The following is a 27,886-nucleotide window of genomic DNA, read 5'->3' on the forward strand; positions in this document are numbered from 1 at the left end:
GAAGGATGGGTGTTAGCTCTTCTCTAAATGTTTGATAGAATTCACCTGTGAAGCCATCTGGTCCTGGACTTTTGTTTGTTGGAAGATTTTTAATCACAGTTTCAATTTCATTACTTGTGATTGGTCTGTTCATATTTTCTGTTTCTTCCTGATTCAGTCTTGGAAGGTTATACCTTTCTAAGAATTTGTCCATTTCTTCCAGGTTGTCCATTTTATTGTCATAAAGTTGCTTGTAATAGTCTCTTAGGATGTTTTGTATTTCTGCGGTGTCTGTTGTAACTTTTCCTTTTTCATTTCTGATTTTATTGATTTGAGTCCTCTCCCTCTTTTTCTTGATGAGTCTGGCTAATGGCTTATCAATTTTGTTTATCTTCTCAAAGAACCAACTTTTAGTTTTATTGATCTTTGCTATTGTTTTCTTTGTTTCTATTTCATTTATTTCTGCTCTGATCTTTATGATTTCTTTCCTTCTGCTAACTTTGGGTTTTGTTTGTTCTTCTTTCTCTAGTTTCTTTAGGTGTAAGGTTAGATTGTTTTTTTTTTTTTTTTTCCACACACACACAGTGTATTTTATTTTTACAAGAGATAAATAGACTGACACCAAGCATTGTACATGGATGACCACAACAAAAGCAACAATGATTGCAATTACCAAACATGAAACACACTTATACTATGTCATAATATTGACATTCAGTCCAGTAATCCTCCACTGTAACAGCTCCTTTACTTTGCAGTGAAAATTGATTTGTATATTCTTTTCCTCTGAGTCCTTGTGGGATTTTTTTTTTTTAATTCAGACAGAAAGTCACAAAAATTATACTCATCCTCATCAGTTCACTCAGTCCCATGTAATTAATTTCTTTTTTTCATCTTGATCTTTTGTTAGCACTTTTATGAGTTCATCAGTTTTTCATTAGAGTTCTGAAAATGCTTATTCATTCAGTTCAGCAGTACAGTCAGTTACCAGAAACCTGTACTTGTCAGAGTCTTTTCCATGAATTTCTTGAAGATGAAACCCTTTTATAGGAACATATTTGCAAAATCATCAGAGTACACCCAGAACTGTCTGTAAATGACAAAAGACTTAAAAATGACCATGGTTAAAGATTTGATGAAAGTTCATAATAACGCAGTTGACAAGAAAATTAGTTATTTCTGAGATATACATTTTAAAGTAATAACTAGGATTATTACTTATAACATTATACCAGAACATATAAGATTTTTAGACGTTTCCTGTAATGTCTGAAACATTTATATTAACATATTTCCATACATATTTCCATACAAATACAAATATAAGATTTTTAGAAATTTCATGTAATGTCTGAAACATTTATATTAACATATTTCCATACATATTTCCATACAACTACAAATATAAGATTTTTAGAAATTTCATGTAATGTCTGAAACATTTATATTAACATATTTCCATACATATTTCCATACAAATACAAGATTTTTAGAAATTTCATGTAATGTCTGAAACATTTATATTAACATATTTCCATACATATTTCCATACAAATACAAATATAAGATTTTTAGAAATTTCATGTAATGTCTGAAACATTTATATTAACATATTTCCATACATATTTCCATACACATATAAGATTTTTAGAAATTTCATGTAATGTCTGAAACATTTATATTAACATATTTCCATACAAATAACCCAATGAAAGTTTAGTATTAGTTGTTTTGTTTGTTTTTTTATACTGCAGGTTCTTATTAGGCATCAGTTTTATACACATCAGTGTATACATGTCAATCCCAATCGCCCAAATCAGCACACCACCATCCCCACCTCATCGCAGTTTTCCCCCCTTGGTGTCCATATGTCCATTCTCTACATCTGTGTCTCAACTTCTGCCCTGCAAACTGGCTCATCTGTACCATTTTTCTAGGTTCCACATACATGCATTAATATACGATATTTGTTTTTCTCTTTCTGACTTACTTCACTCTGTATGACAGTCTCTAGATCCATCCACTTCTCAACAAATGACTCAATTTCGTTCCTTTTTATGGCTGAGTAATATTCCATTGTATATATGTACCACTTCTTCTTTATCCATTCGTCTGTTGATGGGCATTTAGGTTGCTTCCATGACCTGGCTATTGTAAATAGTGCTGCAATGAACATTCGGGTGCACGTGTCTTTTTGAATTACGGTTTTCTCTGGGTATATGCCCAGTAGTGGGATTGCTGGGTCATATGGTAATTCTATTTTTAGTTTTTTAAGGAACCTCCATATTGTTCTCCATAGTGGCTGTATCAATTTACATTCCCACCAACAGTGCAAGAGGGTTCCCTTTTCTCCACACCCTCTCCAGCATTTGTTGTTTGTAGATTTTCTGATGATGCCCATTCTAACAGGAGTGAGGTGATACCTCATTGTAGTTTTGATTTGCATTTCTCTAATAATTAGTGATGTTGAGCATCTTTTCATGTGCTTCGTGGCTGTCTGTATGTCTTCTTTGGAGAAATGTCTATTTAGGTCTTCTGCCCATTTTTGGATTGGGGTGTTTGTTTCTTTGATATTGAGCTGAATGAGCTGTTTATATATTTTGGAGATTAATCCTTTGTCCGTTGATTCATTTGCAAATATTTTCTCCCATTCTGAGGGTTGTCTTTTCGTCTTGTTTATGGTTTCCTTTGCTGTGCAAAAGCTTTGAAGTTTCATTAGGTCCCACTTGTTTATTTTTGTTTTTATTTCCATTACTCTAGGAGGTGGATCGAAAAAGATCTTGCTGTGATTTATGTCAAAGAGTGTTCTTCCTATGTTTTCCTCTAAGAGTTTTATAGTGTCCAGTCTTATATTTAGGTCTCTAATCCATTTTGAGTTTATTTTTGTGTATGGTGTTAGGGAGTATTCTAATTTCATTCTTTTACATGTGGCTGTCCAGTTTTCCCAGCACCACTTATTGAAGAGACTGTCTTTTCTCCATTGTATATCTTTGCCTCCTTTCTCATAGATTAGTTGACCATAGGTGCGTGGGTTAATCTCTGGGCTTTCTATCTTGTTCCATTGATCTATGTTTCTGTTTTTGTGCCAGTACCATATTGTCTTGATTACTGTAGCTTTGTAGTATAGTCTGAAGTCAGGGAGTCTGATTCCTCCAGCTCCATTTTTTTGCCTCAAGACTGCTTTGGCTATTCGGGGTCTTTTGTGTCTCCATACAAATTTTAAGATGATTTGTTCTAGCTCCGTAAAAAATGCCATTGGTAATTTGATAGGGATTGCATTGAATCTGTAGATTGCTTTGGGTAGTATACTCATTTTCACAATGTTGATTCTTCCAATCCAAGAACATGGTATATCTCTCCATCTGTTGGTATCATCTTTAATTTCTTTCATCAGTGTCTTATAGTTTTCTGCATACAGGTCTTTTGTCTCCCTAGGTAGGTTTATTCCTAGGTATTTTATTCTTTTTGTTGCAATGGTAAATGGGAGTGTTTCCATAATTTCTCTTTCAGATTTTTCATCATTAGTGTATAGGAATGCAAGAGATTTCTGTGCATTAATTTTGTAACCTGCAACTTTACCATATTCATTAATCAGCTCTAGCAGTTTTCTGGTGGCAGTTTTAGGATTCTCTATGTATAGTATCATGTCATCCGCAAACAGTGACAGTTTTACTTCTTCTTTTCCAATTTGTATTCCTTTTATTTCTTTTTCTTCTCTGATTGCCGTGGCTAGGACTTCCAGAACTATGTTGAATAATAGTGGTGAGAGTGGACATCCTTGTCTCATTCCTGATCTTAGAGGAAATGCTTTCAGTTTTTCACCATTGAGAATGATGTTTGCTGTGGGTTTGTCATATATGGCCTTTATTATGTTGAGGTAGGTTCCCTCTATGCCCACTTTCTGGAGAGTTTTTATCATAAATGGGTGTTGAATTTTGTCAAAAGCTTTTTCTGCATCTATTGAGATGATCATATGGTTTTTCTTCTTCAATTTGTTAATATGGTGTATCACATTGATTGATTTGCGTATATTGAAGAATCCTTGCATCCCTGGGATAAATCCCACTTGATCGTGGTGTATGATCCTTTTAATGTGTTGTTGGATTCTGTTTGCTAGTATTTTGTTGAGGATTTTTGCATCTATATTCATCAGTGATATTGGTCTGTAATTTTCTTTTTTTGTAGTGTCTTTGTCTGGTTTTGGTATCAGGGTGATGGTGGCCTCATAGAATGAGTTTGGGAGAGTTCCTTCCTCTGCAATTTTTTGGAAGAGTTTGAGAAGGATGGGTGTTAGCTCTTCTCTAAATGTTTGATAGAATTCACCTGTGAAGCCATCTGGTCCTGGACTTTTGTTTGTTGGAAGATTTTTAATCACAGTTTCAATTTCATTACTTGTGATTGGTCTGTTGATATTTTCTGTTTCTTCCTGATTCAGTCTTGGAAGGTTATACCTTTCTAAGAATTTGTCCATTTCTTCCAGGTTGTCCAATTTATTGGCATAAAGTTGCTTGTAGTAGTCTCTTAGGATGTTTTGTATTTCTGCGGTGTCTGTTGTAACTTCTCCTTTTTCATTTCTGATTTTATTGATTTGAGTCCTCTCCCTCTTTTTCTTGATGAGTCTGGCTAATGGCTTATCAATTTTGTTTATCTTCTCAAAGAACCAACTTTTAGTTTTATTGATCTTTGCTATTGTTTTCTTTGTTTCTATTTCATTTATTTCTGCTCTGATCTTTATGATTTCTTTCCTTCTGCTAACTTTGGGTTTTGTTTGTTCTTCTTTCTCTAGTTTCTTTAGGTGTAAGGTTAGATTGTTTATTTGAGATTTTTCTTGTTTCTTTAGGTAGGCTTGTATAGCTATAAACTTCCCTCTTAGAACCGCTTTTGCTGCATCCCATAGGTTTTGGGTCGTCGTGTTTTCATTGTCATTTGTCTCTAGGTACTTTTTTATTTCCTGTTTGATTTCTTCAGTGATCTCTTGGTTATTTAGTAACGTATTGTTTAGCCTCCATGTGTTTGTCTTTTTTACGTTTTTTTCCCTGTAATTCATTTCTAATCTCATAGCGTTGTGGTCAGAAAAGATGCTTGATATGATTTCAATTTTCTTAAATTTACTGAGGCTTGATTTGTGACCAAAGATGTGATCTATCCTGGAGAATGTTCCGTGCGCACTTGAGAAGAACGTGTAATCTGCCGTTTTTGGATGGAATGTCCTATATATATCAATTAAATCTATCTGGTCTATTGTGTCATTTAAAGCTCTGTTTCCTTATTTATTTTCATTTTGGATGATCTGTCCATTGGTGTAAGTGAGGTGTTAAAGTCCCCCACTATTATTGTGTTACTGTCGATTTCCTCTTTTAGAGCTGTTAGCAGTTGCCTTATGTATTGAGGTGCTCCTATGTTGGGTGCATATATATTTATAATTGTTATATCTTCTTCTTGGATTGATCCCTGGATCATTATGTAGTGTCCTTCCTTGTCTCTTGTAACATTCTTTATTTTAAAGTCTATTTTATCTGATATGAGTATAGCTACTCCAGCTTTCTTTTGATTTCCATTTGCATGGAATATCTTTTTCCATCCCCTCACTTTCAGTCTGTATGTGTCCCTAGGTCTGAAGTGGGTCTCTTGTAGACAGCATATATATGGGTCTTGTTTTTGTATCCATTCAGCCAGTCTATGTCTTTTGGTTGGGGCATTTAATCCATTCACATTTAAGGTAATTATCGATATGTATGTTCCTATGACCATTTTCTTAATTGTTTTGGGTTTGTTTTTGTAGGTCCTTTTCTTCTCTTGTGTTTCCCACTTAGAGAAGTTCCTTTAGCATTTGTTGTAGAGCTGGTTTGGTGGTGCTGAATTCTCTTAGCTTTTGCTTGTCTGTAAAGCTTTTGATTTCTCCGTCGAATCTGAATGAGATCCTTGCCGGGTAGAGTAATCTTGGTTGTAGGTTCTTCCCTTTCATCACTTTAAGTATTTCATGCCACTCCCTTCTGGCTTGCAGAGTTTCTGCTGAGAAATCAGCTGTTAACCTTATGGGAGTTCCCTTGTATGTTATTTGTCGTTTTTCCCTTGCTGCTTTCAGTAATTTTTCTTTGTCTTTAATTTTTGCCAATTTGATTACTATGTGTCTCGGCGTGTTTCTCCTTGGGTTTATTCTGTATGGGACTCTCTGCGCTTCCTGGACTTGGGTGGCTATTTCCTTTCCCATGTTAGGGAAGTTTTCGACTATAATCTCTTCAAATATTTTCTCTGGTCCTTTCTCTCTCTCTTCTCCTTCTGGGACCCCTATAATGCGAATGTTGTTGCGTTTAATGTTGTCCCAGAGGTCTCTTAGGCTGTCTTCATTTCTTTTCATTCTTTTTTCTTTAGTGTGTTCCGCAGCAGTGAATTCCACCATTCTGTCTTCCAGGTCACTTATCCGTTCTTCTGCCTCAGTTATTCTGCTATTGATTCCTTCTAGTGTAGTTTTCATTTCAGTTATTGTATTGGTCATCTCTGTTTGTTTGTTCTTTAATTCTTCTAGGTCTTTGTTAATCATTTCTTGCATCTTCTCAATCTTTGCCTCCATTCTTATTCCGAGGTCCTGGATCATCTTCACTATCATTAGGCTCTGTACATATAAAATCAAATTTGTTTTTCTCATGTTAATCTGTCTTATGTTTATTTAATTAATAGATCAGCCAAAAGAAGTTAGAAAGGTAGAGGAACTCCTCCCCTCCCCCCATATACTTAGTGACCTTGACGGGATTAACTTCACTGGCTGGACACTGCTCCCTTTGAGGCTGCTGCAGCTGAGAGATCCTGGGACCTCTGACAAAAAAGCCAGCACAAGGAGTAAATTCTTACCATATCAGTCTCCCAGATCTCTGCCTGAAAAGTCCAGTGGGAGCAAGGGTGGTGAGAGTCCTTTTTCTTACTTCTCTTTCCTAAATTTAGATTAACAGGAGAAAATATTTGTGGAAATAGTTCCTTGGGTATAGTGAGTTTGGTAAAGATTTGTTACTCTTGGGTTTTATTGATCTTTTTCCTCCCAAAGATGATCACTGTTTTTCTTTGTCTCTGTTTGTTGTATCATTTGTCATAAGGAGGAAAACCATAGGTTAGAATGCAGGCATAGACCCTATAAGACTGCTATTTGAGCAGGCCTCGCAGACTGCTGAGTTCACGGTTCTCACCAGATTGGCATCTGTCTAGACAAACTTTACTGTGGGTTAATGTGGTTGAGGTAAAGGCTGTTAATAAGGGACATCTTGGAAGCTACAAAATTGGTGAGCATGGGTTGAGCACTTAAAAGCACTTTAAAGTGCTCACTTCCTAACTCAAAGACTCCCATGTTAGAATAAGTTGGTCATAGAATGGGTTAGATTGACACTAGATCACCCACCAACCTCAAGACAATGTTCATGCAGTGAGGTACTCTGTAAAACATCACGTAATCCTCAACTCAGTGGTACATCCCTTTCAGGAATTGCTTTGGCTCCCAGAGACCCAAGGCTTACCTAAACCTGTTCATGTGCATATATAAATTAAAAAAAAAAAAAAAAAAAGAATAAGGATTTCCTTTCATCCTTTTATCTTAAAATTTTTTTAAATTTATTTTTTATTTTATTTTATTTTTTTATTTTTATTTTTTTAAGATTTTTAGAAGTTTCCTGTAATGTCTGAAACATTTATATTAACATATTTCCATACATATTTCCATACAAATACAAATATAAGATTTTTAGAAATTTCATGTAATGTCTGAAACATTTATATTAACATATTTCCATACAAATACAAATATAAGATTTTTAGAAATTTCATGTAATGTCTGAAACATTTATATTAACATATTTCCATACAAATAACCCAATGAAAGTTTAGTATTAGTTGTTTTGTTTGTTTTTTTATACTGCAGGTTCTTATTAGGCATCAGTTTTATACACATCAGTGTATACATGTCAATCCCAATCGCCCAATTCAGCACACCACCATCCCCACCTCACCGCAGTTTTCCCCCCTTGGTGTCCATATGTCCATTCTCTACATCTGTGTCTCAACTTCTGCCCTGCAAACTGGCTCATCTGTACCATTTTTCTAGGTTCCACATACATGCATTAATATACGATATTTGTTTTTCTCTTTCTGACTTACTTCACTCTGTATGACAGTCTCTAGATCCATCCACGTCTCAACAAATGACTCAATTAAGTTCCTTTTTATGGCTGAGTAATATTCCATTGTATATATGTACCACTTCTTCTTTATCCATTCGTCTGTTGATGGGCATTTAGGTTGCTTCCATGACCTGGCTATTGTAAATGGTGCTGCAATGAACATTCGGGTGCATGTGTCTTTTTGAATTACGGTTTTCTCTGGGTATATGCCCAGTAGTGGGATTGCTGGGTCATATGGTAATTCTATTTTTAGTTTTTTTTAAGGAACCTCCATATTGTTCTCCATAGTGGCTGTATCAATTTACATTCCCACCAACAGTGCAAGAGGGTTCCCTTTTCTCCACACCCTCTCCAGCATTTGTTGTTTGTAGATTTTCTGATGATGCCCATTCTAACAGGAGTGAGGTGATACCTCATTGTAGTTTTGATTTGCATTTCTCTAATAATTAGTGATGTTGAGCATCTTTTCATGTGCTTCGTGGCCGTCTGTATGTCTTCTTTGGAGAAATGTCTATTTAGGTCTTCTGCCCATTTTTGGATTGGGGTGTTTGTTTCTTTGATATTGAGCTGAATGAGCTGTTTATATATTTTGGAGATTAATCCTTTGTCCGTTGATTCATTTGCAAATATTTTCTCCCATTCTGAGGGTTGTCTTTTCGTCTTGTTTATGGTTTCCTTTGCTGTGCAAAAGCTTTGAAGTTTCATTAGGTCCCACTTGTTTATTTTTGTTTTTATTTCCATTACTCTAGGAGGTGGATCAAAAAAGATCTTGCTGTGATTTATGTCAAAGAGTGTTCTTCCTATGTTTTCCTCTGAGAGTTTTATAGTGTCCAGTCTTATATTTAGGTCTCTAATCCATTTTGAGTTTATTTTTGTGTATGGTGTTAGGGAGTATTCTAATTTCATTCTTTTACATGTAGCTGTCCAGTTTTCCCAGCACCACTTATTGAAGAGACTGTCTTTTCTCCATTGTATATCTTTGCCTCCTTTCTCATAGATTAGTTGACCATAGGTGCGTGGGTTAATCTCTGGGCTTTCTATCTTGTTCCATTGATCTATGTTTCTGTTTTTGTGCCAGTACCATATTGTCTTGATTACTGTAGCTTTGTAGTATAGTTTGAAGTCAGGGAGTCTGATTCCTCCAGCTCCATTTTTTTGCCTCAAAACTGCTTTGGCTATTCGGGGTCTTTTGTGTCTCCATACAAATTTTAAGATGATTTGTTCTAGCTCCGTAAAAAATGCCATTGGTAATTTGATAGGGATTGCATTGAATCTGTAGATTGCTTTGGGTAGTATACTCATTTTCACAATGTTGATTCTTCCAATCCAAGAACATGGTATATCTCTCCATCTGTTGGTATCATCTTTAATTTCTTTCATCAGTGTCTTATAGTTTTCTGCATACAGGTCTTTTGTCTCCCTAGGTAGGTTTATTCCTAGGTATTTTATTCTTTTTGTTGCAATGGTAAATGGGAGTGTTTCCATAATTTCTCTTTCAGATTTTTCATCATTAGTGTATAGGAATGCAAGAGATTTCTGTGCATTAATTTTGTAACCTGCAACTTTACCATATTCATTAATTAGCTCTAGCAGTTTTCTGGTGGCAGTTTTAGGATTCTCTATGTATAGTATCATGTCATCCGCAAACAGTGACAGTGTTACTTCTTCTTTTCCAATTTGTATTCCTTTTATTTCTTTTTCTTCTCTGATTGCCGTGTCTAGGACTTCCAGAACTATGTTGAATAATAGTGGTGAGAGTGGACATCCTTGTCTCGTTCCTGATCTTAGAGGAAATGCTTTCAGTTTTTCACCATTGAGAATGATGTTTGCTGTGGGTTTGTCATATATGGCCTTTATTATGTTGAGGTAGGTTCCCTCTATGCCCACTTTCTGGAGAGTTTTTATCATAAATGGGTGTTGAATTTTGTCAAAAGCTTTTTCTGCATCTACTGAGATGATCATATGGTTTTTATTCTTCAATTTGTTAATATGGTGTATCACATTGATTGATTTGCGTATATTGAAGAATCCTTGCATCCCTGGGATAAATCCCACTTGATCGTGGTGTATGATCCTTTTAATGTGTTGTTGGATTCTGTTTGCTAGTATTTTGTTGAGGATTTTTGCATCTATATTCATCAGTGATATTGGTCTGTAATTTTCTTTTTTTGTAGTGTCTTTGTCTGGTTTTGGTATCAGGGTGATGGTGGCCTCATAGAATGAGTTTGGGAGTGTTCCTTCCTCTGCAATTTTTTGGAAGAGTTTGAGAAGGATGGGTGTTAGCTCTTCTCTAAATGTTTGATAGAATTCACCTGTGAAGCCATCTGGTCCTGGACTTTTGTTTGTTGGAAGATTTTTAATCACAGTTTCAATTTCATTACTTGTGATTGGTCTGTTCATATTTTCTGTTTCTTCCTGATTCAGTCTTGGAAGGTTATACCTTTCTAAGAATTTGTCCATTTCTTCCAGGTTGTCCATTTTATTGTCATAAAGTTGCTTGTAATAGTCTCTTAGGATGTTTTGTATTTCTGCGGTGTCTGTTGTAACTTTTCCTTTTTCATTTCTGATTTTATTGATTTGAGTCCTCTCCCTCTTTTTCTTGATGAGTCTGGCTAATGGCTTATCAATTTTGTTTATCTTCTCAAAGAACCAACTTTTAGTTTTATTGATCTTTGCTATTGTTTTCTTTGTTTCTATTTCATTTATTTCTGCTCTGATCTTTATGATTTCTTTCCTTCTGCTAACTTTGGGTTTTGTTTGTTCTTCTTTCTCTAGTTTCTTTAGGTGTAAGGTTAGATTGTTTTTTTTTTTTTTTTTCCACACACACACAGTGTATTTTATTTTTACAAGAGATAAATAGACTGACACCAAGCATTGTACATGGATGACCACAACAAAAGCAACAATGATTGCAATTACCAAACATGAAACACACTTATACTATGTCATAATATTGACATTCAGTCCAGTAATCCTCCACTGTAACAGCTCCTTTACTTTGCAGTGAAAATTGATTTGTATATTCTTTTCCTCTGAGTCCTTGTGGGATTTTTTTTTTTTAATTCAGACAGAAAGTCACAAAAATTATACTCATCCTCATCAGTTCACTCAGTCCCATGTAATTAATTTCTTTTTTTCATCTTGATCTTTTGTTAGCACTTTTATGAGTTCATCAGTTTTTCATTAGAGTTCTGAAAATGCTTATTCATTCAGTTCAGCAGTACAGTCAGTTACCAGAAACCTGTACTTGTCAGAGTCTTTTCCATGAATTTCTTGAAGATGAAACCCTTTTATAGGAACATATTTGCAAAATCATCAGAGTACACCCAGAACTGTCTGTAAATGACAAAAGACTTAAAAATGACCATGGTTAAAGATTTGATGAAAGTTCATAATAACGCAGTTGACAAGAAAATTAGTTATTTCTGAGATATACATTTTAAAGTAATAACTAGGATTATTACTTATAACATTATACCAGAACATATAAGATTTTTAGACGTTTCCTGTAATGTCTGAAACATTTATATTAACATATTTCCATACATATTTCCATACAAATACAAATATAAGATTTTTAGAAATTTCATGTAATGTCTGAAACATTTATATTAACATATTTCCATACATATTTCCATACAACTACAAATATAAGATTTTTAGAAATTTCATGTAATGTCTGAAACATTTATATTAACATATTTCCATACATATTTCCATACAAATACAAGATTTTTAGAAATTTCATGTAATGTCTGAAACATTTATATTAACATATTTCCATACATATTTCCATACAAATACAAATATAAGATTTTTAGAAATTTCATGTAATGTCTGAAACATTTATATTAACATATTTCCATACATATTTCCATACACATATAAGATTTTTAGAAATTTCATGTAATGTCTGAAACATTTATATTAACATATTTCCATACAAATAACCCAATGAAAGTTTAGTATTAGTTGTTTTGTTTGTTTTTTTATACTGCAGGTTCTTATTAGGCATCAGTTTTATACACATCAGTGTATACATGTCAATCCCAATCGCCCAAATCAGCACACCACCATCCCCACCTCATCGCAGTTTTCCCCCCTTGGTGTCCATATGTCCATTCTCTACATCTGTGTCTCAACTTCTGCCCTGCAAACTGGCTCATCTGTACCATTTTTCTAGGTTCCACATACATGCATTAATATACGATATTTGTTTTTCTCTTTCTGACTTACTTCACTCTGTATGACAGTCTCTAGATCCATCCACTTCTCAACAAATGACTCAATTTCGTTCCTTTTTATGGCTGAGTAATATTCCATTGTATATATGTACCACTTCTTCTTTATCCATTCGTCTGTTGATGGGCATTTAGGTTGCTTCCATGACCTGGCTATTGTAAATAGTGCTGCAATGAACATTCGGGTGCACGTGTCTTTTTGAATTACGGTTTTCTCTGGGTATATGCCCAGTAGTGGGATTGCTGGGTCATATGGTAATTCTATTTTTAGTTTTTTAAGGAACCTCCATATTGTTCTCCATAGTGGCTGTATCAATTTACATTCCCACCAACAGTGCAAGAGGGTTCCCTTTTCTCCACACCCTCTCCAGCATTTGTTGTTTGTAGATTTTCTGATGATGCCCATTCTAACAGGAGTGAGGTGATACCTCATTGTAGTTTTGATTTGCATTTCTCTAATAATTAGTGATGTTGAGCATCTTTTCATGTGCTTCGTGGCTGTCTGTATGTCTTCTTTGGAGAAATGTCTATTTAGGTCTTCTGCCCATTTTTGGATTGGGGTGTTTGTTTCTTTGATATTGAGCTGAATGAGCTGTTTATATATTTTGGAGATTAATCCTTTGTCCGTTGATTCATTTGCAAATATTTTCTCCCATTCTGAGGGTTGTCTTTTCGTCTTGTTTATGGTTTCCTTTGCTGTGCAAAAGCTTTGAAGTTTCATTAGGTCCCACTTGTTTATTTTTGTTTTTATTTCCATTACTCTAGGAGGTGGATCGAAAAAGATCTTGCTGTGATTTATGTCAAAGAGTGTTCTTCCTATGTTTTCCTCTAAGAGTTTTATAGTGTCCAGTCTTATATTTAGGTCTCTAATCCATTTTGAGTTTATTTTTGTGTATGGTGTTAGGGAGTATTCTAATTTCATTCTTTTACATGTGGCTGTCCAGTTTTCCCAGCACCACTTATTGAAGAGACTGTCTTTTCTCCATTGTATATCTTTGCCTCCTTTGTCATAGATTAGTTGACCATAGGTGCGTGGGTTAATCTCTGGGCTTTCTATCTTGTTCCATTGATCTATGTTTCTGTTTTTGTGCCAGTACCATATTGTCTTGATTACTGTAGCTTTGTAGTATAGTCTGAAGTCAGGGAGTCTGATTCCTCCAGCTCCATTTTTTTGCCTCAAGACTGCTTTGGCTATTCGGGGTCTTTTGTGTCTCCATACAAATTTTAAGATGATTTGTTCTAGCTCCGTAAAAAATGCCATTGGTAATTTGATAGGGATTGCATTGAATCTGTAGATTGCTTTGGGTAGTATACTCATTTTCACAATGTTGATTCTTCCAATCCAAGAACATGGTATATCTCTCCATCTGTTGGTATCATCTTTAATTTCTTTCATCAGTGTCTTATAGTTTTCTGCATACAGGTCTTTTGTCTCCCTAGGTAGGTTTATTCCTAGGTATTTTATTCTTTTTGTTGCAATGGTAAATGGGAGTGTTTCCATAATTTCTCTTTCAGATTTTTCATCATTAGTGTATAGGAATGCAAGAGATTTCTGTGCATTAATTTTGTAACCTGCAACTTTACCATATTCATTAATCAGCTCTAGCAGTTTTCTGGTGGCAGTTTTAGGATTCTCTATGTATAGTATCATGTCATCCGCAAACAGTGACAGTTTTACTTCTTCTTTTCCAATTTGTATTCCTTTTATTTCTTTTTCTTCTCTGATTGCCGTGGCTAGGACTTCCAGAACTATGTTGAATAATAGTGGTGAGAGTGGACATCCTTGTCTCATTCCTGATCTTAGAGGAAATGCTTTCAGTTTTTCACCATTGAGAATGATGTTTGCTGTGGGTTTGTCATATATGGCCTTTATTATGTTGAGGTAGGTTCCCTCTATGCCCACTTTCTGGAGAGTTTTTATCATAAATGGGTGTTGAATTTTGTCAAAAGCTTTTTCTGCATCTATTGAGATGATCATATGGTTTTTATTCTTCAATTTGTTAATATGGTGTATCACATTGATTGATTTGCGTATATTGAAGAATCCTTGCATCCCTGGGATAAATCCCACTTGATCGTGGTGTATGATCCTTTTAATGTGTTGTTGGATTCTGTTTGCTAGTATTTTGTTGAGGATTTTTGCATCTATATTCATCAGTGATATTGGTCTGTAATTTTCTTTTTTTGTAGTGTCTTTGTCTGGTTTTGGTATCAGGGTGATGGTGGCCTCATAGAATGAGTTTGGGAGAGTTCCTTCCTCTGCAATTTTTTGGAAGAGTTTGAGAAGGATGGGTGTTAGCTCTTCTCTAAATGTTTGATAGAATTCACCTGTGAAGCCATCTGGTCCTGGACTTTTGTTTGTTGGAAGATTTTTAATCACAGTTTCAATTTCATTACTTGTGATTGGTCTGTTGATATTTTCTGTTTCTTCCTGATTCAGTCTTGGAAGGTTATACCTTTCTAAGAATTTGTCCATTTCTTCCAGGTTGTCCAATTTATTGGCATAAAGTTGCTTGTAGTAGTCTCTTAGGATGTTTTGTATTTCTGCGGTGTCTGTTGTAACTTCTCCTTTTTCATTTCTGATTTTATTGATTTGAGTCCTCTCCCTCTTTTTCTTGATGAGTCTGGCTAATGGCTTATCAATTTTGTTTATCTTCTCAAAGAACCAACTTTTAGTTTTATTGATCTTTGCTATTGTTTTCTTTGTTTCTATTTCATTTATTTCTGCTCTGATCTTTATGATTTCTTTCCTTCTGCTAACTTTGGGTTTTGTTTGTTCTTCTTTCTCTAGTTTCTTTAGGTGTAAGGTTAGATTGTTTATTTGAGATTTTTCTTGTTTCTTTAGGTAGGCTTGTATAGCTATAAACTTCCCTCTTAGAACCGCTTTTGCTGCATCCCATAGGTTTTGGGTCGTCGTGTTTTCATTGTCATTTGTCTCTAGGTACTTTTTTATTTCCTGTTTGATTTCTTCAGTGATCTCTTGGTTATTTAGTAACGTATTGTTTAGCCTCCATGTGTTTGTCTTTTTTACGTTTTTTTCCCTGTAATTCATTTCTAATCTCATAGCGTTGTGGTCAGAAAAGATGCTTGATATGATTTCAATTTTCTTAAATTTACTGAGGCTTGATTTGTGACCAAAGATGTGATCTATCCTGGAGAATGTTCCGTGCGCACTTGAGAAGAACGTGTAATCTGCCGTTTTTGGATGGAATGTCCTATATATATCAATTAAATCTATCTGGTCTATTGTGTCATTTAAAGCTTGTTTCCTTATTTATTTTCATTTTGGATGATCTGTCCATTGGTGTAAGTGAGGTGTTAAAGTCCCCCACTATTATTGTGTTACTGTCGATTTCCTCTTTTAGAGCTGTTAGCAGTTGCCTTATGTATTGAGGTGCTCCTATGTTGGGTGCATATATATTTATAATTGTTATATCTTCTTCTTGGATTGATCCCTGGATCATTATGTAGTGTCCTTCCTTGTCTCTTGTAACATTCTTTATTTTAAAGTCTATTTTATCTGATATGAGTATAGCTACTCCAGCTTTCTTTTGATTTCCATTTGCATGGAATATCTTTTTCCATCCCCTCACTTTCAGTCTGTATGTGTCCCTAGGTCTGAAGTGGGTCTCTTGTAGACAGCATATATATGGGTCTTGTTTTTGTATCCATTCAGCCAGTCTATGTCTTTTGGTTGGGGCATTTAATCCATTCACATTTAAGGTAATTATCGATATGTATGTTCCTATGACCATTTTCTTAATTGTTTTGGGTTTGTTTTTGTAGGTCCTTTTCTTCTCTTGTGTTTCCCACTTAGAGAAGTTCCTTTAGCATTTGTTGTAGAGCTGGTTTGGTGGTGCTGAATTCTCTTAGCTTTTGCTTGTCTGTAAAGCTTTTGATTTCTCCGTCGAATCTGAATGAGATCCTTGCCGGGTAGAGTAATCTTGGTTGTAGGTTCTTCCCTTTCATCACTTTAAGTATTTCATGCCACTCCCTTCTGGCTTGCAGAGTTTCTGCTGAGAAATCAGCTGTTAACCTTATGGGAGTTCCCTTGTATGTTATTTGTCGTTTTTCCCTTGCTGCTTTCAGTAATTTTTCTTTGTCTTTAATTTTTGCCAATTTGATTACTATGTGTCTCGGCGTGTTTCTCCTTGGGTTTATTCTGTATGGGACTCTCTGCGCTTCCTGGACTTGGGTGGCTATTTCCTTTCCCATGTTAGGGAAGTTTTCGACTATAATCTCTTCAAATATTTTCTCTGGTCCTTTCTCTCTCTCTTCTCCTTCTGGGACCCCTATAATGCGAATGTTGTTGCGTTTAATGTTGTCCCAGAGGTCTCTTAGGCTGTCTTCATTTCTTTTCATTCTTTTTTCTTTAGTGTGTTCCGCAGCAGTGAATTCCACCATTCTGTCTTCCAGGTCACTTATCCGTTCTTCTGCCTCAGTTATTCTGCTATTGATTCCTTCTAGTGTAGTTTTCATTTCAGTTATTGTATTGGTCATCTCTGTTTGTTTGTTCTTTAATTCTTCTAGGTCTTTGTTAATCATTTCTTGCATCTTCTCAATCTTTGCCTCCATTCTTATTCCGAGGTCCTGGATCATCTTCACTATCATTAGGCTCTGTACATATAAAATCAAATTTGTTTTTCTCATGTTAATCTGTCTTATGTTTATTTAATTAATAGATCAGCCAAAAGAAGTTAGAAAGGTAGAGGAACTCCTCCCCTCCCCCCATATACTTAGTGACCTTGACGGGATTAACTTCACTGGCTGGACACTGCTCCCTTTGAGGCTGCTGCAGCTGAGAGATCCTGGGACCTCTGACAAAAAAGCCAGCACAAGGAGTAAATTCTTACCATATCAGTCTCCCAGATCTCTGCCTGAAAAGTCCAGTGGGAGCAAGGGTGGTGAGAGTCCTTTTTCTTACTTCTCTTTCCTAAATTTAGATTAACAGGAGAAAATATTTGTGGAAATAGTTCCTTGGGTATAGTGAGTTTGGTAAAGATTTGTTACTCTTGGGTTTTATTGATCTTTTTCCTCCCAAAGATGATCACTGTTTTTCTTTGTCTCTGTTTGTTGTATCATTTGTCATAAGGAGGAAAACCATAGGTTAGAATGCAGGCATAGACCCTATAAGACTGCTATTTGAGCAGGCCTCGCAGACTGCTGAGTTCACGGTTCTCACCAGATTGGCATCTGTCTAGACAAACTTTACTGTGGGTTAATGTGGTTGAGGTAAAGGCTGTTAATAAGGGACATCTTGGAAGCTACAAAATTGGTGAGCATGGGTTGAGCACTTAAAAGCACTTTAAAGTGCTCACTTCCTAACTCAAAGACTCCCATGTTAGAATAAGTTGGTCATAGAATGGGTTAGATTGACACTAGATCACCCACCAACCTCAAGACAATGTTCATGCAGTGAGGTACTCTGTAAAACATCACGTAATCCTCAACTCAGTGGTACATCCCTTTCAGGAATTGCTTTGGCTCCCAGAGACCCAAGGCTTACCTAAACCTGTTCATGTGCATATATAAATTAAAAAAAAAAAAAAAAAAAGAATAAGGATTTCCTTTCATCCTTTTATCTTAAAATTTTTTTAAATTTATTTTTTATTTTATTTTATTTTTTTATTTTTATTTTTTTAAGATTTTTAGAAGTTTCCTGTAATGTCTGAAACATTTATATTAACATATTTCCATACATATTTCCATACAAATACAAATATAAGATTTTTAGAAATTTCATGTAATGTCTGAAACATTTATATTAACATATTTCCATACAAATACAAATATAAGATTTTTAGAAATTTCATGTAATGTCTGAAACATTTATATTAACATATTTCCATACAAATAACCCAATGAAAGTTTAGTATTAGTTGTTTTGTTTGTTTTTTTATACTGCAGGTTCTTATTAGGCATCAGTTTTATACACATCAGTGTATACATGTCAATCCCAATCGCCCAATTCAGCACACCACCATCCCCACCTCACCGCAGTTTTCCCCCCTTGGTGTCCATATGTCCATTCTCTACATCTGTGTCTCAACTTCTGCCCTGCAAACTGGCTCATCTGTACCATTTTTCTAGGTTCCACATACATGCATTAATATACGATATTTGTTTTTCTCTTTCTGACTTACTTCACTCTGTATGACAGTCTCTAGATCCATCCACGTCTCAACAAATGACTCAATTAAGTTCCTTTTTATGGCTGAGTAATATTCCATTGTATATATGTACCACTTCTTCTTTATCCATTCGTCTGTTGATGGGCATTTAGGTTGCTTCCATGACCTGGCTATTGTAAATGGTGCTGCAATGAACATTCGGGTGCATGTGTCTTTTTGAATTACGGTTTTCTCTGGGTATATGCCCAGTAGTGGGATTGCTGGGTCATATGGTAATTCTATTTTTAGTTTTTTTTAAGGAACCTCCATATTGTTCTCCATAGTGGCTGTATCAATTTACATTCCCACCAACAGTGCAAGAGGGTTCCCTTTTCTCCACACCCTCTCCAGCATTTGTTGTTTGTAGATTTTCTGATGATGCCCATTCTAACAGGAGTGAGGTGATACCTCATTGTAGTTTTGATTTGCATTTCTCTAATAATTAGTGATGTTGAGCATCTTTTCATGTGCTTCGTGGCCGTCTGTATGTCTTCTTTGGAGAAATGTCTATTTAGGTCTTCTGCCCATTTTTGGATTGGGGTGTTTGTTTCTTTGATATTGAGCTGAATGAGCTGTTTATATATTTTGGAGATTAATCCTTTGTCCGTTGATTCATTTGCAAATATTTTCTCCCATTCTGAGGGTTGTCTTTTCGTCTTGTTTATGGTTTCCTTTGCTGTGCAAAAGCTTTGAAGTTTCATTAGGTCCCACTTGTTTATTTTTGTTTTTATTTCCATTACTCTAGGAGGTGGATCAAAAAAGATCTTGCTGTGATTTATGTCAAAGAGTGTTCTTCCTATGTTTTCCTCTGAGAGTTTTATAGTGTCCAGTCTTATATTTAGGTCTCTAATCCATTTTGAGTTTATTTTTGTGTATGGTGTTAGGGAGTATTCTAATTTCATTCTTTTACATGTAGCTGTCCAGTTTTCCCAGCACCACTTATTGAAGAGACTGTCTTTTCTCCATTGTATATCTTTGCCTCCTTTCTCATAGATTAGTTGACCATAGGTGCGTGGGTTAATCTCTGGGCTTTCTATCTTGTTCCATTGATCTATGTTTCTGTTTTTGTGCCAGTACCATATTGTCTTGATTACTGTAGCTTTGTAGTATAGTTTGAAGTCAGGGAGTCTGATTCCTCCAGCTCCATTTTTTTGCCTCAAAACTGCTTTGGCTATTCGGGGTCTTTTGTGTCTCCATACAAATTTTAAGATGATTTGTTCTAGCTCCGTAAAAAATGCCATTGGTAATTTGATAGGGATTGCATTGAATCTGTAGATTGCTTTGGGTAGTATACTCATTTTCACAATGTTGATTCTTCCAATCCAAGAACATGGTATATCTCTCCATCTGTTGGTATCATCTTTAATTTCTTTCATCAGTGTCTTATAGTTTTCTGCATACAGGTCTTTTGTCTCCCTAGGTAGGTTTATTCCTAGGTATTTTATTCTTTTTGTTGCAATGGTAAATGGGAGTGTTTCCATAATTTCTCTTTCAGATTTTTCATCATTAGTGTATAGGAATGCAAGAGATTTCTGTGCATTAATTTTGTAACCTGCAACTTTACCATATTCATTAATTAGCTCTAGCAGTTTTCTGGTGGCAGTTTTAGGATTCTCTATGTATAGTATCATGTCATCCGCAAACAGTGACAGTGTTACTTCTTCTTTTCCAATTTGTATTCCTTTTATTTCTTTTTCTTCTCTGATTGCCGTGGCTAGGACTTCCAGAACTATGTTGAATAATAGTGGTGAGAGTGGACATCCTTGTCTCGTTCCTGATCTTAGAGGAAATGCTTTCAGTTTTTCACCATTGAGAATGATGTTTGCTGTGGGTTTGTCATATATGGCCTTTATTATGTTGAGGTAGGTTCCCTCTATGCCCACTTTCTGGAGAGTTTTTATCATAAATGGGTGTTGAATTTTGTCAAAAGCTTTTTCTGCATCTACTGAGATGATCATATGGTTTTTATTCTTCAATTTGTTAATATGGTGTATCACATTGATTGATTTGCGTATATTGAAGAATCCTTGCATCCCTGGGATAAATCCCACTTGATCGTGGTGTATGATCCTTTTAATGTGTTGTTGGATTCTGTTTGCTAGTATTTTGTTGAGGATTTTTGCATCTATATTCATCAGTGATATTGGTCTGTAATTTTCTTTTTTTGTAGTGTCTTTGTCTGGTTTTGGTATCAGGGTGATGGTGGCCTCATAGAATGAGTTTGGGAGTGTTCCTTCCTCTGCAATTTTTTGGAAGAGTTTGAGAAGGATGGGTGTTAGCTCTTCTCTAAATGTTTGATAGAATTCACCTGTGAAGCCATCTGGTCCTGGACTTTTGTTTGTTGGAAGATTTTTAATCACAGTTTCAATTTCATTACTTGTGATTGGTCTGTTCATATTTTCTGTTTCTTCCTGATTCAGTCTTGGAAGGTTATACCTTTCTAAGAATTTGTCCATTTCTTCCAGGTTGTCCATTTTATTGTCATAAAGTTGCTTGTAATAGTCTCTTAGGATGTTTTGTATTTCTGCGGTGTCTGTTGTAACTTTTCCTTTTTCATTTCTGATTTTATTGATTTGAGTCCTCTCCCTCTTTTTCTTGATGAGTCTGGCTAATGGCTTATCAATTTTGTTTATCTTCTCAAAGAACCAACTTTTAGTTTTATTGATCTTTGCTATTGTTTTCTTTGTTTCTATTTCATTTATTTCTGCTCTGATCTTTATGATTTCTTTCCTTCTGCTAACTTTGGGTTTTGTTTGTTCTTCTTTCTCTAGTTTCTTTAGGTGTAAGGTTAGATTGTTTTTTTTTTTTTTTTTCCACACACACACAGTGTATTTTATTTTTACAAGAGATAAATAGACTGACACCAAGCATTGTACATGGATGACCACAACAAAAGCAACAATGATTGCAATTACCAAACATGAAACACACTTATACTATGTCATAATATTGACATTCAGTCCAGTAATCCTCCACTGTAACAGCTCCTTTACTTTGCAGTGAAAATTGATTTGTATATTCTTTTCCTCTGAGTCCTTGTGGGATTTTTTTTTTTTAATTCAGACAGAAAGTCACAAAAATTATACTCATCCTCATCAGTTCACTCAGTCCCATGTAATTAATTTCTTTTTTTCATCTTGATCTTTTGTTAGCACTTTTATGAGTTCATCAGTTTTTCATTAGAGTTCTGAAAATGCTTATTCATTCAGTTCAGCAGTACAGTCAGTTACCAGAAACCTGTACTTGTCAGAGTCTTTTCCATGAATTTCTTGAAGATGAAACCCTTTTATAGGAACATATTTGCAAAATCATCAGAGTACACCCAGAACTGTCTGTAAATGACAAAAGACTTAAAAATGACCATGGTTAAAGATTTGATGAAAGTTCATAATAACGCAGTTGACAAGAAAATTAGTTATTTCTGAGATATACATTTTAAAGTAATAACTAGGATTATTACTTATAACATTATACCAGAACATATAAGATTTTTAGACGTTTCCTGTAATGTCTGAAACATTTATATTAACATATTTCCATACATATTTCCATACAAATACAAATATAAGATTTTTAGAAATTTCATGTAATGTCTGAAACATTTATATTAACATATTTCCATACATATTTCCATACAACTACAAATATAAGATTTTTAGAAATTTCATGTAATGTCTGAAACATTTATATTAACATATTTCCATACATATTTCCATACAAATACAAGATTTTTAGAAATTTCATGTAATGTCTGAAACATTTATATTAACATATTTCCATACATATTTCCATACAAATACAAATATAAGATTTTTAGAAATTTCATGTAATGTCTGAAACATTTATATTAACATATTTCCATACATATTTCCATACACATATAAGATTTTTAGAAATTTCATGTAATGTCTGAAACATTTATATTAACATATTTCCATACAAATAACCCAATGAAAGTTTAGTATTAGTTGTTTTGTTTGTTTTTTTATACTGCAGGTTCTTATTAGGCATCAGTTTTATACACATCAGTGTATACATGTCAATCCCAATCGCCCAAATCAGCACACCACCATCCCCACCTCATCGCAGTTTTCCCCCCTTGGTGTCCATATGTCCATTCTCTACATCTGTGTCTCAACTTCTGCCCTGCAAACTGGCTCATCTGTACCATTTTTCTAGGTTCCACATACATGCATTAATATACGATATTTGTTTTTCTCTTTCTGACTTACTTCACTCTGTATGACAGTCTCTAGATCCATCCACTTCTCAACAAATGACTCAATTTCGTTCCTTTTTATGGCTGAGTAATATTCCATTGTATATATGTACCACTTCTTCTTTATCCATTCGTCTGTTGATGGGCATTTAGGTTGCTTCCATGACCTGGCTATTGTAAATAGTGCTGCAATGAACATTCGGGTGCACGTGTCTTTTTGAATTACGGTTTTCTCTGGGTATATGCCCAGTAGTGGGATTGCTGGGTCATATGGTAATTCTATTTTTAGTTTTTTAAGGAACCTCCATATTGTTCTCCATAGTGGCTGTATCAATTTACATTCCCACCAACAGTGCAAGAGGGTTCCCTTTTCTCCACACCCTCTCCAGCATTTGTTGTTTGTAGATTTTCTGATGATGCCCATTCTAACAGGAGTGAGGTGATACCTCATTGTAGTTTTGATTTGCATTTCTCTAATAATTAGTGATGTTGAGCATCTTTTCATGTGCTTCGTGGCTGTCTGTATGTCTTCTTTGGAGAAATGTCTATTTAGGTCTTCTGCCCATTTTTGGATTGGGGTGTTTGTTTCTTTGATATTGAGCTGAATGAGCTGTTTATATATTTTGGAGATTAATCCTTTGTCCGTTGATTCATTTGCAAATATTTTCTCCCATTCTGAGGGTTGTCTTTTCGTCTTGTTTATGGTTTCCTTTGCTGTGCAAAAGCTTTGAAGTTTCATTAGGTCCCACTTGTTTATTTTTGTTTTTATTTCCATTACTCTAGGAGGTGGATCGAAAAAGATCTTGCTGTGATTTATGTCAAAGAGTGTTCTTCCTATGTTTTCCTCTAAGAGTTTTATAGTGTCCAGTCTTATATTTAGGTCTCTAATCCATTTTGAGTTTATTTTTGTGTATGGTGTTAGGGAGTATTCTAATTTCATTCTTTTACATGTGGCTGTCCAGTTTTCCCAGCACCACTTATTGAAGAGACTGTCTTTTCTCCATTGTATATCTTTGCCTCCTTTCTCATAGATTAGTTGACCATAGGTGCGTGGGTTAATCTCTGGGCTTTCTATCTTGTTCCATTGATCTATGTTTCTGTTTTTGTGCCAGTACCATATTGTCTTGATTACTGTAGCTTTGTAGTATAGTCTGAAGTCAGGGAGTCTGATTCCTCCAGCTCCATTTTTTTGCCTCAAGACTGCTTTGGCTATTCGGGGTCTTTTGTGTCTCCATACAAATTTTAAGATGATTTGTTCTAGCTCCGTAAAAAATGCCATTGGTAATTTGATAGGGATTGCATTGAATCTGTAGATTGCTTTGGGTAGTATACTCATTTTCACAATGTTGATTCTTCCAATCCAAGAACATGGTATATCTCTCCATCTGTTGGTATCATCTTTAATTTCTTTCATCAGTGTCTTATAGTTTTCTGCATACAGGTCTTTTGTCTCCCTAGGTAGGTTTATTCCTAGGTATTTTATTCTTTTTGTTGCAATGGTAAATGGGAGTGTTTCCATAATTTCTCTTTCAGATTTTTCATCATTAGTGTATAGGAATGCAAGAGATTTCTGTGCATTAATTTTGTAACCTGCAACTTTACCATATTCATTAATCAGCTCTAGCAGTTTTCTGGTGGCAGTTTTAGGATTCTCTATGTATAGTATCATGTCATCCGCAAACAGTGACAGTTTTACTTCTTCTTTTCCAATTTGTATTCCTTTTATTTCTTTTTCTTCTCTGATTGCCGTGGCTAGGACTTCCAGAACTATGTTGAATAATAGTGGTGAGAGTGGACATCCTTGTCTCATTCCTGATCTTAGAGGAAATGCTTTCAGTTTTTCACCATTGAGAATGATGTTTGCTGTGGGTTTGTCATATATGGCCTTTATTATGTTGAGGTAGGTTCCCTCTATGCCCACTTTCTGGAGAGTTTTTATCATAAATGGGTGTTGAATTTTGTCAAAAGCTTTTTCTGCATCTATTGAGATGATCATATGGTTTTTCTTCTTCAATTTGTTAATATGGTGTATCACATTGATTGATTTGCGTATATTGAAGAATCCTTGCATCCCTGGGATAAATCCCACTTGATCGTGGTGTATGATCCTTTTAATGTGTTGTTGGATTCTGTTTGCTAGTATTTTGTTGAGGATTTTTGCATCTATATTCATCAGTGATATTGGTCTGTAATTTTCTTTTTTTGTAGTGTCTTTGTCTGGTTTTGGTATCAGGGTGATGGTGGCCTCATAGAATGAGTTTGGGAGAGTTCCTTCCTCTGCAATTTTTTGGAAGAGTTTGAGAAGGATGGGTGTTAGCTCTTCTCTAAATGTTTGATAGAATTCACCTGTGAAGCCATCTGGTCCTGGACTTTTGTTTGTTGGAAGATTTTTAATCACAGTTTCAATTTCATTACTTGTGATTGGTCTGTTGATATTTTCTGTTTCTTCCTGATTCAGTCTTGGAAGGTTATACCTTTCTAAGAATTTGTCCATTTCTTCCAGGTTGTCCAATTTATTGGCATAAAGTTGCTTGTAGTAGTCTCTTAGGATGTTTTGTATTTCTGCGGTGTCTGTTGTAACTTCTCCTTTTTCATTTCTGATTTTATTGATTTGAGTCCTCTCCCTCTTTTTCTTGATGAGTCTGGCTAATGGCTTATCAATTTTGTTTATCTTCTCAAAGAACCAACTTTTAGTTTTATTGATCTTTGCTATTGTTTTCTTTGTTTCTATTTCATTTATTTCTGCTCTGATCTTTATGATTTCTTTCCTTCTGCTAACTTTGGGTTTTGTTTGTTCTTCTTTCTCTAGTTTCTTTAGGTGTAAGGTTAGATTGTTTATTTGAGATTTTTCTTGTTTCTTTAGGTAGGCTTGTATAGCTATAAACTTCCCTCTTAGAACCGCTTTTGCTGCATCCCATAGGTTTTGGGTCGTCGTGTTTTCATTGTCATTTGTCTCTAGGTACTTTTTTATTTCCTGTTTGATTTCTTCAGTGATCTCTTGGTTATTTAGTAACGTATTGTTTAGCCTCCATGTGTTTGTCTTTTTTACGTTTTTTTCCCTGTAATTCATTTCTAATCTCATAGCGTTGTGGTCAGAAAAGATGCTTGATATGATTTCAATTTTCTTAAATTTACTGAGGCTTGATTTGTGACCAAAGATGTGATCTATCCTGGAGAATGTTCCGTGCGCACTTGAGAAGAACGTGTAATCTGCCGTTTTTGGATGGAATGTCCTATATATATCAATTAAATCTATCTGGTCTATTGTGTCATTTAAAGCTTCTGTTTCCTTATTTATTTTCATTTTGGATGATCTGTCCATTGGTGTAAGTGAGGTGTTAAAGTCCCCCACTATTATTGTGTTACTGTCGATTTCCTCTTTTAGAGCTGTTAGCAGTTGCCTTATGTATTGAGGTGCTCCTATGTTGGGTGCATATATATTTATAATTGTTATATCTTCTTCTTGGATTGATCCCTGGATCATTATGTAGTGTCCTTCCTTGTCTCTTGTAACATTCTTTATTTTAAAGTCTATTTTATCTGATATGAGTATAGCTACTCCAGCTTTCTTTTGATTTCCATTTGCATGGAATATCTTTTTCCATCCCCTCACTTTCAGTCTGTATGTGTCCCTAGGTCTGAAGTGGGTCTCTTGTAGACAGCATATATATGGGTCTTGTTTTTGTATCCATTCAGCCAGTCTATGTCTTTTGGTTGGGGCATTTAATCCATTCACATTTAAGGTAATTATCGATATGTATGTTCCTATGACCATTTTCTTAATTGTTTTGGGTTTGTTTTTGTAGGTCCTTTTCTTCTCTTGTGTTTCCCACTTAGAGAAGTTCCTTTAGCATTTGTTGTAGAGCTGGTTTGGTGGTGCTGAATTCTCTTAGCTTTTGCTTGTCTGTAAAGCTTTTGATTTCTCCGTCGAATCTGAATGAGATCCTTGCCGGGTAGAGTAATCTTGGTTGTAGGTTCTTCCCTTTCATCACTTTAAGTATTTCATGCCACTCCCTTCTGGCTTGCAGAGTTTCTGCTGAGAAATCAGCTGTTAACCTTATGGGAGTTCCCTTGTATGTTATTTGTCGTTTTTCCCTTGCTGCTTTCAGTAATTTTTCTTTGTCTTTAATTTTTGCCAATTTGATTACTATGTGTCTCGGCGTGTTTCTCCTTGGGTTTATTCTGTATGGGACTCTCTGCGCTTCCTGGACTTGGGTGGCTATTTCCTTTCCCATGTTAGGGAAGTTTTCGACTATAATCTCTTCAAATATTTTCTCTGGTCCTTTCTCTCTCTCTTCTCCTTCTGGGACCCCTATAATGCGAATGCTGTTGCGTTTAATGTTGTCCCAGAGGTCTCTTAGGCTGTCTTCATTTCTTTTCATTCTTTTTTCTTTAGTGTGTTCCGCAGCAGTGAATTCCACCATTCTGTCTTCCAGGTCACTTATCCGTTCTTCTGCCTCAGTTATTCTGCTATTGATTCCTTCTAGTGTAGTTTTCATTTCAGTTATTGTATTGGTCATCTCTGTTTGTTTGTTCTTTAATTCTTCTAGGTCTTTGTTAATCATTTCTTGCATCTTCTCAATCTTTGCCTCCATTCTTATTCCGAGGTCCTGGATCATCTTCACTATCATTATTCTGAATTATTTTTCTGGAACGTTGCCTATCTCCACTTCATTTAGTTGTTTTTCTGGGGTTTTTTCTTGTTCCTTCATCTGGTACATAGCCCTCTGCCTTTTCATCTTCTCTGTCTTTCTGTAACTGTGGTTTTTGGTCCACAGGCTGCAGGATTGTAGTTTTTCTTGCTTCTGTTGTCTGCCCTCTGGTGGTTGAGGCTATCTAAGAGGCTTGATGGGAGGCTCTGGTGGTGGGTAGAGCTGACTGTTGCTGTGGCGGTCAGAGCTCAGTAAAACCTTAATCCGCTTGACTGTTGATGGGTGGGGCTGGGTTCCCTCCCTGTTGCTGTGGCGGTCAGAGCTCAGTAAAACCTTAATCCACTTGACTGTTGATGGGTGGGGCTGGGTTCCCTCCCTGTTGGATGTTTTGCCTGAGGCAACCCAACACTGGAGCCTACCCGTGCTCTTTGGTGGGGTTAATGGCAGACTCTGGGAGGGCTCA

This window comes from Balaenoptera acutorostrata, chromosome 9, assembly GCF_949987535.1.
Source record: "Balaenoptera acutorostrata chromosome 9, mBalAcu1.1, whole genome shotgun sequence".
In the NCBI taxonomy this organism is placed as follows: domain Eukaryota; kingdom Metazoa; phylum Chordata; class Mammalia; order Artiodactyla; family Balaenopteridae; genus Balaenoptera; species Balaenoptera acutorostrata.